Source organism: Lepidochelys kempii, chromosome 6, assembly GCF_965140265.1.
Source record: "Lepidochelys kempii isolate rLepKem1 chromosome 6, rLepKem1.hap2, whole genome shotgun sequence".
Taxonomy (NCBI): Eukaryota; Metazoa; Chordata; order Testudines; family Cheloniidae; genus Lepidochelys; species Lepidochelys kempii.
This window is the reverse complement of record NC_133261.1, coordinates 133,198,880-133,216,104: the sequence shown is the minus strand read 5'-3', so window position 1 is coordinate 133,216,104 and position 17,225 is coordinate 133,198,880.

Here is a 17,225-nt window from a genome sequence, read left to right as displayed (position 1 = left end):
AAAGGTTCTCCTTTCCATAAATCACCATTTTCCCATGAAAAATGATGAGTTCAAAACCTCCCAACCTGCTCTAGTTATGCTCTGCGATGGCTGGATTTTGTCCGAGAATTCTGAGAGGTGCAATGCTGGCCCCTGGAATGTCAACTGGAGCTTTGCCATTAATTTCAATGGGGCCAAGGTATCACCCTGGGAGTTTCTGCCTGAAAAAGGACAGCAGAACTTGGCCCACCAGGAGTTGCACTGAAAGTGAGTAAAAAATAAATAAATGGAAACAGGATTTTTCCAGAGTCCACTTACATTATGGGGGAAAGCAGGGGGGGCAACCTCTGATCCACCATCTCTGAACACTTGTAAAGAACACAAGTGAACAAAGGAGCTAGAAAAAAGGAGCAGCAAACACAAAGTTCTCCAGGAGAAGGAGGAGAGATTGTCTCTTAGCTTCTTTGCTGTGCCCTTGCTTGCTTGAAGTTTACAGTATGGTCTGTTGTGAGGTCTGAGCCAAGTGGGCTGCTAGGCGAGGTGAAGCTGACGCAAGGCTCTAGACTGCTATCCTTTGATCCCTAACCAATTTAGGATCCCTATACAACGGGGTGGGGTAACTAAGGGAGAACAGAGGATTAAAAAGGCAGCTCCAAAGCGCCAGAGGAGCCAGCGAGCAGGGGAGTTTTGGGAGGGTGTTGAGAGAGGCATCACTTCCGGGTCCGGCTGTCAAGCAGAGAGAGCCCTGCAACAGAGTGAGCAATCAAGGTAGGGAGAGTTTGGCAGCAGTGAGAATTCAGCAGCAGGAGGCGGCCAAGGGATTATAACCTAACGACTGGAAGGACACCAGAAAACCCCCTAGAAAAGAAATACAGAAGGGAGGAAGCAACAAAAAAACCTAGACACCTAACAAACATTCTCCAAACTTAAGGCAAAACCAACCAAACAAAACCCTGCAAAAGTAAAAATAGTGCAGGCAGAAGTGCAGAGGCAGAGCGGGGGCTCTCCAGTTCATTGCACGGAATGCAGCCTGGGTTATTACCTGCCACATGGGCAGGTGGTGTACATGTGTGCATTCAGTGCAAACAACTCACTACCCTCAGAGACAGAGTGTGAGCTCCTACGACCACAGTGGCTGAACTGGAGGAGCTGTGGGAGACAGTGAAGTACAGAGACAAGACTTTCTGGGCACAGTAGGTCCGTCCCACTCCCAGTGTGACTGCCTCTGTGTTGCTGAGGAAGATGAAAGTCACAGGGAAGGAGAACAAGTTGAAATGGAGGGAAACAATCACATAATTGGGAGCCTCCTTCCAGACGATGTCATGGTACCCTCTCATACTGATACCTCTCTTGGGGAGGGGACTTATGTCATTAGGAAGAGACAGGTAATAATAATGAGGGATTCTATTATTCTAAATATAGATAGTTGGGTTTGTGATGACCAGGAGAACCGCATGGAGAATTCCCCACTGGGTGCATAGGTTGAAGACATCTCAAAACATCTAGATAGATGTATGTGCAGTGCTGGGGAAGAGCCAGTGATCATGATACATGTAGGTACAAGTGACATAGGGAAAGGTAGGAAAGAGGTCCCAGAAGCCAAATTTAGGCTGCTAGGAAAGAGATTGAAGTGCAGGAGCACCATGGTAGCTGTCAAGGTTCCTTCCCCACTCTGAACGCTAGGGTACAGATGTGGGGACCTGCATGAAAAACCTCCTAAGCTTATCTTTACCAGCTTAGGTCAAAACTTCCCCAAGGTACAAAATATTCCACCCGTCGTCCTTGGATTGGCCGCTACCACCAAACTAATACTGGTTACTGGGGAAGAGCTCTTTGGAAACGTCTTTCCCCCCAAAATACTTCCCAAAACCTTGCACCCCACTTCCTGGACAAGGTTTGGTAAAAAGCCTCACCAATTTGCCTAGGTGACTACAGACCCAGACCCTTGGATCTGAGAACAATGAACAATCCTCCCAACACTTGCACCCCCCCTTTCCTGGGAAGTGTTGGATAAAAAGCCTCACCAATTTGTATAGGTGACCACAGACCCAAACCCTTGGATCTGAGAACAATGAAAAAGCATTCAGTTTTCTTACAAGAAGACTTTTAATAGAAATAGAAGTAAATGGAAGTAAAGAAATCACCTCTGTAAAATCACGATGGTAGATACTTTACAGGGTAATTTCAAAACATAGAGAATCCCTCTAGTCAAAAACTTAAGTTACAAAAAAGATACACAGACAGAAATAGTTATTCTATTCAGCACAATTCTTTTCTCAGCCATTTAAAGAAATCATAATCTAACACATACCTAGCTAGATTACTTACTAAAAGTTCTAAGACTCCATTCCTGGTCTATCCCCGGCAGAAACCGCATATAGACAGACACACAGACCCTTTGTTTCTCTCCCTCCTCCCAGCTTTTGAAAGTATCTTGTCTCCTCATTGGTCATTTTGGTCAGGTGCCAGCAAGGTTACCTTTAGCTTCTTAACCCTTTACAGGTGAGAGGAGTTTTACTCTGGCCAGGAGGGATTTTAAAGGGGTTTACCCTTCCCTTTATATTTATGACAGTAGCATTCTCTGAAATGCTGCCAGTTCCACGTGCAGGGCCAGTCAGATGGGCAGAACTGCAGGATCTCAATATGTGGATGAGACGATGGTGTAGAGAGGAGGGATTTAGGTTTATTAGGAAGTGGAGGATGTTTTGGAGCCTATACAGAAGCCTATACAGGAGCCTATACAGGAAGGATGGGCTCCACCAAAACAAAGCTGGAACCAGATTGTTGGCATGTAAAATTAAAAAGGTCATAGAGGAGTTTTTAAACAAAGGGTTGGGGGAAAGCCAACAGGTGTGAAGGAGTACATGCTTCAGACAGAGACATTGCTTAATGGAGGATTTATTAAGGGAATATTCTATATCCTACAGATAAATTAGGACAAAAATTGATAAAGTATGTGTAGGAACTGACGAGAAACAGTCAAATGAACAAGAGTCCCATTCAATCACATCACATAATGTCAGACAACTAAAAAGTGACAAATTTTATAAGTGTTTCTGTACAACAGCTAGAAGTTGAAATATTAAGGTAGTCAAACTCTCAACCTGGAAGTGATTAAATGAGGATATTGATATAAGGGGCATCACAGAAACTTGGTGGAACAATGATAATCAATGAGACATGGTGATACTACAGTACAAAATAGATGGGAATGACAGAGTCAACCATGCTGGTGGGAGAGTGGCACTATATGTGAAAGAAAGCAGACTCAAATATAGTAAAAATCTTAAATTACTCAAACGGTACCATAGAATCTCTATGGATAGAAATTCCATGCTTGAATAATAAGATCAGAGCATTAGGAATATACTCCCAGCCTCCTGTCCAGGATGGTGAAGGCGACTTGTGAAATGCTCAGAGAAATTAGAGAGGCTACAGAAAAAAAAAATTCAGCTATCCCATATTGACTGGGAGGGAACATGGCATGATAGGAAAGGATGCAAAGATAAAATTTCCAGCCACTATTAATGACGGCTTCTTGGAGCAGCTAGTCCCAGAACCCACCCGGGGGGAAAGGCAAATCTTGATTTAGTCTTAAGTGGAGCACAGGACCTGGTCTAAGAGGTGAATTTAGCTAAAACAGTTGGTAATAGTGACCATAATGTTAATTAGCTGCATGGAAATTATTTACAAACACCATAATAGAGGCTCACTCTAAATGTATACTCCAAAAGCAGTAAGAGGACCAAAAACATGCTACAATGGTTAAACAGTAGAATAAAGGTAGCTATTAAAGGCAAAAAGGAATCCTTAAAAATGGAAGTCAAATCCTATTGAGGAAAATAAAAAGGAGCATCATGTCTGCAAGTCAAGTGTAAAAATATAATTAGGCAGACCAAAAAAAAAAAAAATGAAAAGCAACTCGCAAAATGCACAAAAACTAAAAGCAGTTTTTAAAAAATACCTCAGAAGCAGGAACCCTACCAAACAATCAAAGGTGCCACTGGACAATCGAGGTTATAAAGGAGCACTCAAGGAAGACAAGGCCAGTGGGGAGAAACTAAATATATTCAAAGGAAATCATGCCTCGCTAATCAATTAGGATTTTCTGAGGCTGTCAACAAACATGTGGACAAGGGTGATCTAGTGTACTTCCTGTACTTGAATGTTCAAAAAAGCCTTTAACAATGTCCCACACCAAAGGCTCTTAAGGAAAGTCATCAGATAAGCGGGCAAGTCCTGTCATGGTTTAGTAATTGGCTAAAAGATAGGAAGCAAAGGGTCGGAACAAATGGTCAGCTTCCAGAACAGAAAGTACTAAATCGCAGGGTCCATGGGGCAGCAAAAAATGGCAGACGAAATTCACTGTTGATAAATGCAAACTAATGCCCATTGGGAAACATAATCGCAACTATACATTCAAAATGACAGTCAGGAGCTCTGTTTTAGCTCTTTTCCTTAAAGTGCAATTCTAGTCTCAGTATGGGCTGTAAAATGGCATCATAGGTCTCCACATTTATTGTCTCAATAGACTCCAGGTCAAAAGTTCTTAATTTATAAATTAAAAGATTGATTTTTTTTCTAACTGCCAACCCTTCAACCTCAGTTTTAGACCTGAGAGTCAAGCTGGGTTCTTTTCTTCTCCTGCATCATCACCTATAATAAAACTTCTGCCAGTCAATTTAGGCTTTTTGTTATCTGTCTGACCACCCTGTCTTCATAGGCCCTCAGTCACATACAGTACCCAAGCCCTTCATTGGGGAAATTAGCATTGCTCCGCTAAAGTCAACAGAAGTACACTCACTTAGACTAGCTGAGTCCGGCCTGCTCTTACATCCAGGCCAATTCACTGAAGGTAACTGGGGTTAGACCCCAAAATGGAAAAGAACCCAGCCCATTCCCTCTTTGCTAGGTCTGCTCTGCTGTTCTAAGAGCAGGAAAATGCCATGAAAAGTCATTACTTGTAAGCAGATCTGACTCTGAATACACACAGGGATGGATCTGTGGAGTAAGCAGATTCCATTTCTACCTTGTCCCTTTTCAGTGCAGAGCAGCACACATTAATTGCTTTGTAATATGCATATGAATAATAGGAATATAACTCTGAGATTACACTATGCGAGGGTGAGTGCTAATAAAATTTACTCCCGTTTGTTCTTTTACTAAATGCAATTGCTACTGAGCATGCCCTGTTAAATAACAGAAAGGCTTCTGGCCATGAGTTCTAGCTGTGAGCTTCCTGAAAAGTAGAGAAAATCTTTGGAAGTACACAGGCCAAAGCTCTCTTAGTCATGCAAAGGAATTATCCATGTCTGGCTCTCCAAATTTTGTGCTAGAATGATTGATGTTGTATTGCTGTGTTTCATGTGAACAGAGAAAACTATAAAGCCCCAGATAAAACTTGTATTCATCTATTTGTAAGAAATGCTGGGATAAGGTTAATGTTTGCATACATCAGAATTAAAATGATATCAGTCCTGACATCCCTAACTAGCATAAAGCTTGGCTAGTGAAAACCCTGCAAATTACACAGAGGTATTTGGAAAATGATCCTGTAATTACCTACTATAAATTCAGACTTGGTATTCCACTAGTTGGCATCCAATCTATTTTTTTAAACAATAAATGGTCAAAAAGAACTCACTGTGAAAGATAATTCTACTGTGTGCTTACGAACACCTGAAATCAGTTCATTAAATAAACCCTTTGCATAATGAGATTGTAAAATTACTCTTTGACATAAGGTAATTTTATTATCCCATAGTGCTGAATCCTGTGACACAGAAAACGAGTGGGAGTACATGCTGTACTCCTGTCATTATAGCAGGACACTGTTTCTCATAATATGTGAATGTACGTTGTGAAGTGAAAAATAATTCCTTTTTATTGTGAGTCAAGAATACATAGCTGGAATTGTTCTGTTGTCTCTAATGACTATTCTATTCCCCAGATTATTGGTCGATTCCTAAACTCTTTCTAAGGCGTTCTTTACTGTAATTGCATCTACAGATATTTGGCTTTATTGGATATCTTACCAAGAGAGTTCAGTGAGCAATCCCTAATTAAACAGGGCTGGCTTCAATCCTACTTTAAAACCCTACTGACTCCAGTGGGAGATTTGCTGAGTAAAGACAAGAAGATGAGGTTCATAAAGGGAGCTATAGGAAACAGGCTCAAATTATTACTTGTATAGAGTAGCACCTAGCGGTCTCAACCAAGATCAGTTCCCCATTGTGCTAGGTGTTCTGCAGACCCATATCTAGAGATGCCCCAAAGAACTCACAATCAGAATAGGCAAGATAGATCAAGAATGGTAGAAAGGAAGTGATAGTCAGGCAAAGAAGAAAGTGAGGCTCACAGAGATTAAGGGATTTGCCCAAGGTCACGTAGGGATTGTGTGGTGAGCTGGGAACTGAATCCAGAGCTCCTGAATCACAGCCGAATTCCCGAAACACAAAAGCCTTCCTCAGCCTGGATTAAGCAGATCAGGTTGAGGTATTGCAGACGTTTCTTTCCACATGGAAGACTTTGCACTCTGTGTGAGCCAATTCAATTGCAGTGCAACTCAGTGCAGGGCTGAATGTCACCCTGCAAGCTCTGGAGAAGGTAGTTGTGGGGTTTGGAAATGGTGATGGTGCCTTCTGGGCAGTCAGCTCAAAGAAAATGATTAGAAAATAATGTACAAAAAATCTACAATTTGCTGTGCAGGAGTTCTTGGCTTGGTGCCCTCAGGCTGCAGAGCACTGCTCACCCTCTGATGACGGAGCATTTGGGTGATCAACCGAAATCGCACATCGGAGCCAGGATGTGAAAACAGGAGCCTCATGAAGAGCCGTTTACGCAGGGCTGCACACTGCCATAAATGCACTGAACGGCAAGCACGTTCTAGGGGAACAAAAGGTGCTGGGATTTTACAATGCTGGGATCAGCGGGGCAGGGTTTAAAATGCTGGCATCCCATCATGTTAGTTATCTGAGCCGTCATGATTTTTCTTTACTCCCAACCATATTATAGGCGGTGGTGGCCCAGATTCTCCGCAGTGTGGTGGCTGCATTGCACAACGCTGCCATAGCAAAGTGGCCGTATAGCCAATAGCTGGCCATGGAAGGGCTGTCTCAGTGTAGGGGAACACTGTGGGGAGGGGTGTTCAGAGTAGCAGCTACTACTCCCGCCACTCCCTTTGGCGCACCAGGAGAACGTGAGTGGGGAAAGGCTCCGTGGCCAGGTTTTCCCATAGTCTGTCAATTTCTGGCTGCCATATTGACCCCTTGGGGCTGTTAGAAGCTGGTGTAAATTAGAGCAGCCCATTAGCTGCTCTAGGTTCCACCAGGGGACTGGCCTGGTGCACAGCTGTTAGAGGATTGGGGAGCACAGACTTATCTCAAAGCCACCACTAGACAACTCTGTTCCTGAGACGCACTGTGTACAGCTGAGGATGAGAGCCCAAATGTCCTCTCAGCAGAGGATAGCTGCATCACCGGCACTGATCAGGAGGAACTGGCTGAGAGTTCACAGAAAGTCACAATGTGGGTTCCTCCATGTATAGTGCTGCCAGTGAATATCCCATTAAAGATGCTCAGTAGGTTTTCACAGAATATAGAAGATTAGGGTTGGAAGAGACCTCAGGAGGATCTAGTCCAACCCCCTGCTCAAAGCAGGACAAACACCAACTAAATCATCCCAGCCAGGGCTTTGTCAAGCCAGGCCTTAAAAACCTCCAAGGAAGGAGATTCCACCACCTCCCTAGGTAACCCATTCCAGTGTTTCACCACCCTCCTAGTGAAAAAGTTTTTCCTAATATCCAACCCAGACCTCCCCCACGGCAACTTGAGACCACTGCTCCTCTGCTACAACTGAGAACAGTCTAAATCCATCCTCTGTGGAACCCCCCTTCAGGTAGTTGAAGGCTGCTATCAAATCCCCCCTCACTCTTCTCTTCTGCAGACTAAATAACTCAAGTTCCCTCAGCCTCTTCTTGTACATCATGTGCCCCAGCCCCCTGATCATTTTCATTTTCCTTGAGCATTCACAGCTGTCTTTCAGTTCTGCTGCAGGATCCAGCCAGGACAGCCACAAAGGGGGGGGCTGGCTTAGGCCAGCGTGAGGCCTAGTCTAGCGACAGCCATTCAGTGCCTCTCTGCCAGTACTGCTGTGCTCCCCCCCCCACCAGACACACACACACTCTCTGGATGGTGCAGACCACACCTGGCTGAGGCAATGGTGGCCTACACACCTTTGGTTTTCCACTGAAAGGCCTGAGCCCCTCCACTCTCAGGCCCGGATCCCAACGGCCCACGGATAGGCTGGAGAGCTAGCATGGGATTCTCGCTGTAGTAGGCAATTTTTCTCTCAGGTTTTTGTTTTTTACATGATATGCACATCTCGTTGTTGCTATCGCAACTACTTGGCTATTTTAAGGTTACCAAAGAGGTTAAAAATGGGACAAAACCTAGCTACAATATGCTGAGGATTAAAGCCATACCATAAACTACCAGGTCCGGGAAATAAGAATTTTGCTGTGGTATTTCTGTATCAACTGGAGCCCAACATTAAGATCCTGTGGCTCAAAAGGAGTTGAGATGGATTTCTCCACCTCTGTGTTAAACAACTAACAAATACCGAATGGGGGGGAGGGCCAAACTGTGGAAAACTGACCTTTCCAAATGCTGGCCGGCAGAACTGAAATACCTTTCAGGCCCTCTGAATTACTGGGGCTGCTTTGTTTGATCAGCTGGGGCATCATGCCCTGTTAAATTTATTACTTTCCCTTGATAAATCATGGGAGGCGAATCATCCGTCATGAGGATAAGCATTTTTATCAGCTGTGTAAGGCATAAGAGAAAAGGTAAAAGACGGGAGGAATAAAAAAGAGGAAGAGAGGCAAAAGATACCCTGTACAATCCTCAAAGGGTTTGTGCTAGGCCCACGTTATCCATATTGCCCATACACTCATACACTGACCATGGTCCCAAGTCTGCACTGAGCGCCATGTGGACAGACTTCTGTGCCCAGGCGGAACTAACTGCAGGAGTAGAGACAATATTTCTGCAAAGGAAAAGCTTGGGTTAATGCAGAATAATGACTGTCTAGAACTAAGGAATCCTAGAACACTGGGAATGTTATTTAGTTACAGAAGGAATCCGCGGCAAAGTCTAGTCACATACCCTAGTCCTGGCTTCTAAAACCACTGCATTGCCACTGCAGACACTGACCATTTGCCATTCTCTGCACTCAGGCTAGGACCCGCTATTTAACCCTGTCAGTTTTATATTTGCCTGAGGAGAACAACAGCAGGTGAGAGGGAATGAACAGGCTTTGAAAACCAGGCCAGGTGACTTGGACAGCCTGCTGGCTTTTCAAAGCTATTCCCAGGCCAGGAAGGAATAAAAACTGTAATGAAGAAAACTGGTAACTACCAAATATGTCATGTGTGTCCTGCAGTGGCCTTGTAATTCAAATAAAATACATAGGGGCAAGTGGCTGGTTAGCCTATATAATTCAGTCTGAGACTTTTTTCTCCCTTCCTAACAAATAAGACAGAATTTAAGAGACATTTTTCACATGAGCTTTCTCCAGATCAGCTCGACATTGGTTTTTTTTCTGGCTTCCAAAAGTCAGAGTGTGAGATTTCTTTTCAAAGGCACCTAAGGCCTGGTCTACACTAGGAAACTAGCTCTGGCAGGGGCCATCCCCCTGAGCAACATGGTTAAACCGGCCTACCCTCCCCTGCCCCGCAGTGTAGACAGAGCTAGGTCAATGGGAGAATTCTCCCGTCAAGCGATTGGGAGAAGCCCTCCATCAGCGGAGGTAGTGTCTTCACTGAAGCTCTATAGCAGTAAGATGTTCCCCTGCAGCATTTCAAGGGAGATACGCCCTAAGTGATTTAGGAGCACAAGTCCCATTGAAAGTCAGTTTATCTTTTTTTTTAATACCGTCTAGATCCCCCCACCCCATTCTTTCTAAAATAATGGGATTTTCTATTCTGTTCTATTCCTAGTAGGGGAGTTAAAAGGCCACTTCACCTTGAATGTTCCTTGAAATATGTGCTACCTCCTTATGCTAAACAATCTGTTCCACCTTGCATTCAACTGTGACATTCTGTATGCCTACACTGCCATTAAACACCCATGGCTGGCCCGTGTCAGCTGGCTTGGGCTATGGAGCTGTTTAATTGCAGAAGTTGGTCCAATGGAAGATATGACCTCCCCCATCATGTGTCTCTAATACCGACACAGCTTCCACAGCACTGCCTACAGCTCCCTCAGTGTCAGTGTCTGTCTTCATGTTACAGGCAATTTTTCCTGCTCCCTTTTCCACCAAGCACTGTCCATTCACACCTTTTCCATCGCCATGGAAACCTGGAAATGGAAAACAAATTAAGTAAAGTTCTGTAATCCAGCCAAATGTTGCTCAGAGTGGCTTGCTGCAAATTTGCATCGCATAAATTTCTGCAAAGGGAACGGGAATATCAGGGAAAGCTCTGGACAGCCAGTGCCGCAGCAAGTAAAATAAGCGGGATCGCCTCTCTCGTATCTATGTATTTGTCCAAACAATCTTGGCACACTTTGAAATGTTGCTACTGTTGTTCATTTGCTAATCAAGACTTGTGGAAATCACACGCAGCTCTCTTCCCTTCTCTCACATGTTCCTGCTCTCATTAATACAATCCCTCTTTTTTCTCCCTTTCCCCTGAATGACAGGTAGTGTTCACACGTCTTCTTCGTCCTACAGAGAGATCCTAGCTATCCCATACAGGCGCAATGCAGCTGCTCTATGCCTTGGTTACCAAGGCAACCAGCTGTGTAAGACAGGAAGAAGCCATGTTTGTTCATCTTTTTCACACTCAGGCTCCTGAAGTGACATGTTAAAACGGCCTCTCCCCAAACCACCCAATTAGTCACAAATCGCCTACAAAATTCTTATCATGAAGGGCCAAGTGGGAGCCATTTACGCTCCTTCTCCAAAATGTTTTGTATCTGAAATACAAATAGTGATCTCTGGCTGACTGGCCTCAGGTAAGTCTGCCTTAAAAGTCCAAATTATTGCAAATAATCAGCCCCCTCAAGAGTGCATGCTGGTAATGGCAAAGCCGTGTACCTTGGACCTCGCAGAATGGCTATGAGCAGCCCCAGGCATAATACCCCCTCTAGCATGAATTAACCCTTCCCGCAGCAGCAAGAGTGGCTGAAAAGAGACTCTGATTGCTTAGGGAGAAGGGTGCTGGGAAAGGCCACCCCCAGAGGGGAGAGCAGAGCTGCATCGTGTTTCATTTGACTGACACCCTGCATTGCAGAGGCCCAGCAATGTCAGCATCAAGCACAATCGCTTGCATTTAGGAAGGAGAAAAATAAAAAGGGAAAGGAGGGATAAAATAATGAACAGCTGATTCCAGAGCATCTCTACTACTGAGCCAAAACCACTATAGGGAACAGGACTCCATGTGAGGCTCCCAGAACAGCAGTCATTTGGGATCATCCTCTTGGCAAGAGAGGTTTGGCCCTTGCAGAGCTGACTTCAGTTTTGGCCTATACACACACTTGCCTGCCAACTGAGTCTTTTGGATGCTCTGACTTATTTCAAGCCCAGTTAGATCAAGTTTACTAAATCTTCTACCTTTTATTTCCTTAGGACTCTTATGAATCTGCCTCTGTGCATTCCATTCCCCATGTAGGTAACATAAATTGTGCATTTAAGCTTGTGAATGTAGTTTGGGTTGGAAAGCCCTGAGGGTTTGTGGCAGAGTGAAACACATTGCTTTGGAATTAGTCCTGCAATGTTTTCGGTTTATAGTTTATGTAAACATGTGGCTTTAGTTAATGCAGGTGAACAAGGGGTTTAAGATAGCTATGAAACTGCTATGAATACTTTATAAGAACAGGTTTCAGAGTAGCAGCCGTGTTAGTCTGTATTCGCAAAAAGAAAAGGAGTACTTGTGGCACCTTAGAGACTAACTAATTTATTTGAGCATGAGCTTTCATGAGCTACAGCTCACTTCATCGGATGCAGAAGAACAGAACAGAAATCCTGAAGGAAGCAAGCCTTGAAATGCTTAGGAAGACCTTGAGTTTTGTTACAATACTAGTATCTTTTCCTGACTTGTTCTACGGAGAGCCATTTCATCTATTGCACAGTGGGCGGGCAACAAATTCTTTGCCTTAGTCTCAGGCCAGGAATTTTACTGACAGAGGGGAAAATGCTGAATCTCATTTTGCAATTTATTGCCATGTTTCTAAGTTCGATCCCGTAAGGTGCTGAGCACCCAGAGCTCCTACTGAAGTCAGTGGCAATTGAGAGCAATCAGCAGTTTGCCAGATTATTTACTTTTTCTATATTAGTTTTTGGCATTTCAAAGAATCACAGAATTATAGAAATGCCAGAGAAATCATCAAGTCCAGCCCCTTGTGCTGGTGCAGGACCAAATAAACCTAGATCATCCTGGACAGGTGTTTGTCCAACCTACTCTTAAAAACCTCCAAAGATGGGGATTCCACAACCTCCCTTGGAAGCCTGTTCCAAGTTCTTAACTACCCTTAACTTCATTTTTCTCTTAATGTATTTAAATAATCTATTCTTATTGCTTTTTATGTCCCTTACTAATATAACTCATTTTGTACCTTAGCCTTTCTGATTTTGTCCCTACATGCTTGTGCCAGTCTTTTGTATTCTTTCTTAGAAATTCATCCATGTTTCCAATTTTTGTAGGATTCCTTTTTGATTTGATTATTAAGCACTGGAGGGAGCCATATTGCCCTTTTCCTATTCTTCCTATATTTCCTGTGCATCAGAATAGTTCACAGTTGTGTGTTAATATTGTCTCCTTGAGAAACTGTTTGCTTTCCTGAACTTCTTTGTCCCTTAGATTTTCTTTCCATGGGACGTCATCTACCCGTTGTCTGAATTTGTTAAAGTCTGCTTGTTTGTTTAAGTCCATTGTCCTTATTCTGGTGTTCTCACTCCTTCCTTTCCTTAGAATCATGAAATGTAGCACTTTGACAAAAACTGCCTTCCACCTTCGGATTCACAACCATGTGAGTCAGAATCAAGTCTAAAATCCCATCCACCATGCTGGTTACCACCTCCACTTTCTGAAACAAATATCTGTCCCCAATACATTCAAAGACCTTACTGGAAATTTTTTGTGTTGCCATGTTACTTTTCCAACACATGCCTGGGTATTTAAAGTCCCCCATTACTTCCAGGTCTTATGTTTTCTATATTTCTGTTATTCATTCTCAAAATGCCTCCTCCATCTCCTCTTTCTGATTTGATTGTCTGTATCTGACGCCTACCATGACATTGCTCCTATTTTTTCCCCTTTTATCTCTACACAGAGATTTTCAACTGGTCTCCTTCTTGCCTCCTTCTGGAGCTCAGAATTAATTCTTGAGGTATACTGCAACACCTTTCCCCTTTTCACTCTGCCTATTCTTCCTGAACAAGCTACGGCCTTCTTTATCAGTATTCCAGGCATGAGACTTAGTGATGCTACTTAAACCATAATTTAGCTGATGTACTAACACTTCCAGTTCTTGCAGTTTATTTCCCCATGCTCCTTGCATGGTATATAGAGATCTAAGATGGCGTGAAGATTTCTCCACTGATTTCACTCTTGTTGCTCCTCTGATCCCAAGTCCTCCCCACATTTAGCTCTCTGTTCAGGTTACCCCTTTTTATGCCAACCTGTGGACTTTTGTCACCTGCCCCCCGTTGAATCTAGTTTAAAGCCCTCCTTATGAGGTTGCTGAGTTGGTGCATGAAGCTGCTCTTCCTCTGCTTGGTCAGGTGGGTCGTTTCTTGTCCCAACAGACCTTTTTCCTGGAACAGCATCTACGGCTGAGGAAGCCAAAGTCCTCCTCTTGGTACTGTCTGCACAACCATGCATTCATCTCCAGAATGCACACATCCCGATCTGGGCATTTACAAGTTTGTATGCAGTGTTGTTGTAGCTATGTCAATCCCAGGATATGAGAGAGGACAGCTCATCTCTCTCACCACCGGAAGTTGGTCCAATAAAAGACCTCCCCTACCTTGTCACTACAGGTTTGGGCATCTGGACCATAAATTAAACTACAAAATATTCCAAAAGGCCTGTACACCTCAGCTCACAACTTTCTCAATGGCCTTAGAAAAAGAGAGAAGACCAAGCCCCATCTGCCTTTTCCGAACTATGTTTCCATCCTCACAGGTCATAGATTCACAGAAATGACTGTTACAATCATCTAGTCTGACCTCCTCCACTGCACAGTCTGGGGAATCTTACCCAGGGATTTCTGCATCCAGGACTGCTTGTCTCAACACTGCACACCTGATGGCTTTCTCAATATGCAATATTGAGAAGAATGGCTAATGCACTGGACTGGAACTCAGGAGGTCTCTGTTCAGATCCTGGCTCTGTTCCAGACTCCGAGCTGCCTTGGACAAGTCAGTTATTCTGTATGTGCCTCGGGTCTCCATCTTTCAAATGGAGAGTACTTCCTCTTTGTCAGTCGTCACTATTTACACTGTAAGCTCTTTGAGGAAGGACCTCTTTCTTATTTTGTGTGTATCAGAGCCTAGCACAACTGGGCTTTGATCTCAGCTGGAGCCACTACAAGCTACTGTAAAACAAAATAAAAGTAATACAATGCAATATTGGTTTACCAGCACTGATTTATATTTTGGACTGAGTGCTGTATTCCTGTTCCCTTTCACTGATTCTGTATATATTTTTCCATTATGGCAGACTTTCCTGAATGTTATGGTAGGGAACTATTTGGAGACAGAATCAGGGTTTGTTTGGTTCAGTGGATCTTTAGATAGTCAAATGTGCAAAGCCTCAGTGATTTAATTTACTTTTTTCACTGGCTCTGGATCCAGCAGCCTGTGTCTTGATTGTATGGCAAGAGTAACAATAGGCTGTTTGATCATTTGTTGGGAACTTGCCACATCTCGTTTGATTCCTTTCATCTGCTGTTCCAACCTGAGATGTAGCTCTTTTCTGGTTTCAAACATGTAAGTGGCATTCCCAGAGAGAACAGATTAGATATAATGGCCCACGTGCTGGGGTGGAGGGTTATTCCTAGGTTTACTTATCTACACCATATTAAGGTTTGATAAACAACCTTTTGAAGTCTGATTTTTCTCAGAGCTGAGATATATGCCAAGCTCAAAATCCAAAGACTCTGCTAGGAAAATGAATGCCAAATAATCACTTTGGGATTTTCTCCTCAGAGAGAGATGCAAAGGTACAGCCCCTCACTGTACAACACAGATGGGATAACCCCAGTTCCTCATGAGAAATAAACATGTATTCATTAAACCTTTAAGACCTGAGCTGGAATTAAGAAGACTGAAGAGACTTTGGGAAATATGAAGTATTTTTGCATCAATAACATTGTTGTGTAAGTTTGATGTATGTTTCCCGCTGATTGTAAAAATGGGGGAGACACAAGATCTCTCCTTTCAACTGAACAGATGGAAAAATTAAACTGACCATCACGGAGAGGCGCAATCTCTTAATGATTCCCCCAATGACTCGATACTGTCAGTGTGAAGCAGTATCAATTCTCAGCAGAAACGCTTCATCAAAGCATTTGCAGTGAACTGAGTTTTCTCTCCCTCTAGGGAAAGGCACACGTTGGGCCTTGGCCACAACCCAAGCAGAGGGCTAAGGGGCATAGTGACTTAGGCTGATACTCCCTGTCCCATGCAGGCGTGTGGCGAGGTGCAGAGTCCATTCCACTCCCAGAGCTGAGGCAACGCAGAAGGGAAGGAATTTCTGCCAGGAGAACAGCCAGCACTGTGACTTCCCCCTGGAGCAAGGAGGGAACCAGGGACCAGGCTATGACTCAGAGCTTATGCAAAAGCCACCGTTAAGCCCAAATCATTTAAATGATTTCAGTGCTTGTGAAAGGAGCTGAGGTGATAGATTGAGAAATGGTCGATAATTAACATTGAACTGGACCCCAAAGGTGTTTTCTGGACAGGATTCCTGACAGGGAGGGTTTACAACAGCCAGGTTCAGCACACTCCCCACAAACACAAGGCCTGGGACTGCGAGTCAGCTAGGCTGAATGGGTCTAACTGCCAACTGATGTCATATCCATCACAGAGACATTATCCGGGATGCCCTGGATGGCTGTCTGGAAGAAACCAGCTGGAAACAAAAGGAAGACTTGATACCTAGGCCAGGAACAAAGGGTTCGTCCACACCTTAAGTGAAAGTGACATTGCAGAACAGGCAGGCATGCCTTTAGTCTGGCTAGCCTGGGTAACACTGGTAGACAAGACATGATGGCACAGGATTCACCATGGACTAGCAACCAGAGGACACAGCGGGAGTCTATGGCCGGTTTGTACTGTGGGATGACATCTGGTTGACTGCCCCAATGAGAGAACTGCAAATATAAAACTCTTTCAAGCAGTAGATTGCTATTAGTAAATACTAAAGGCAGGTATAACTAATCTCAAAATTTGTGTTGTATTCTGATGTATCACAGAATTTCATTCCTACTCTGCATTTACCATACATGTGGCTTCTGTAATCAATGAACAGAACTTAATCTCAGCGAGACATAGTTCATCTTATTCATGCCCTCTCACCCTTATTAACTTCTGTTTTACTACTGAGAATTGTTGGGTTCTGCAGTAAAAAAACCCAACAACAACACAACACAATACGTGATTCCATCCAGACTACTGTGAAATAGATAAAATGACTATTAGCAGTAGTGGTTCATATTGTACAAAGGAGTATGTCAAGATCTAGATAGGACGATAGTTCCATCTTCTCTTATTTATTAAGTTAGCTTTAGGAGGGCCGTCTAGCACAAGAACTATTGGGCTGACTATAACCTTCCAGTCTTACTCTTTTGTGTTTCTTGTTCAACTACAATATATGATAGCATAAATTACAGTGCACACCAGTAAGAAGTTCACATGTGATAAGTTTCCACACAACAGTATTGAAGATATCATTGGTTTCAGAGTAACAGCCGTGTTAGTCTGTATTCACAAAAAGAAAAGGAGTACTTGTGGCACCTTAGAGACGAACCAATTTATTTGAGCATAAGCTTTTGTGAGCTACAGCTCACTTCATCGGATGCATACTGTGGAAAGTGTAGAAGATCTTTTATACACACAAAGCATGAAAAAATACCTCCCCCCACCCCACTCTCCTGCTGGCAATAGCTTATCTAAAGTGATCACTCTCCTTACAATGTGTCTGATAATCAAGGTGGGCCATTTGCAGCACAAATCCAGGGTTT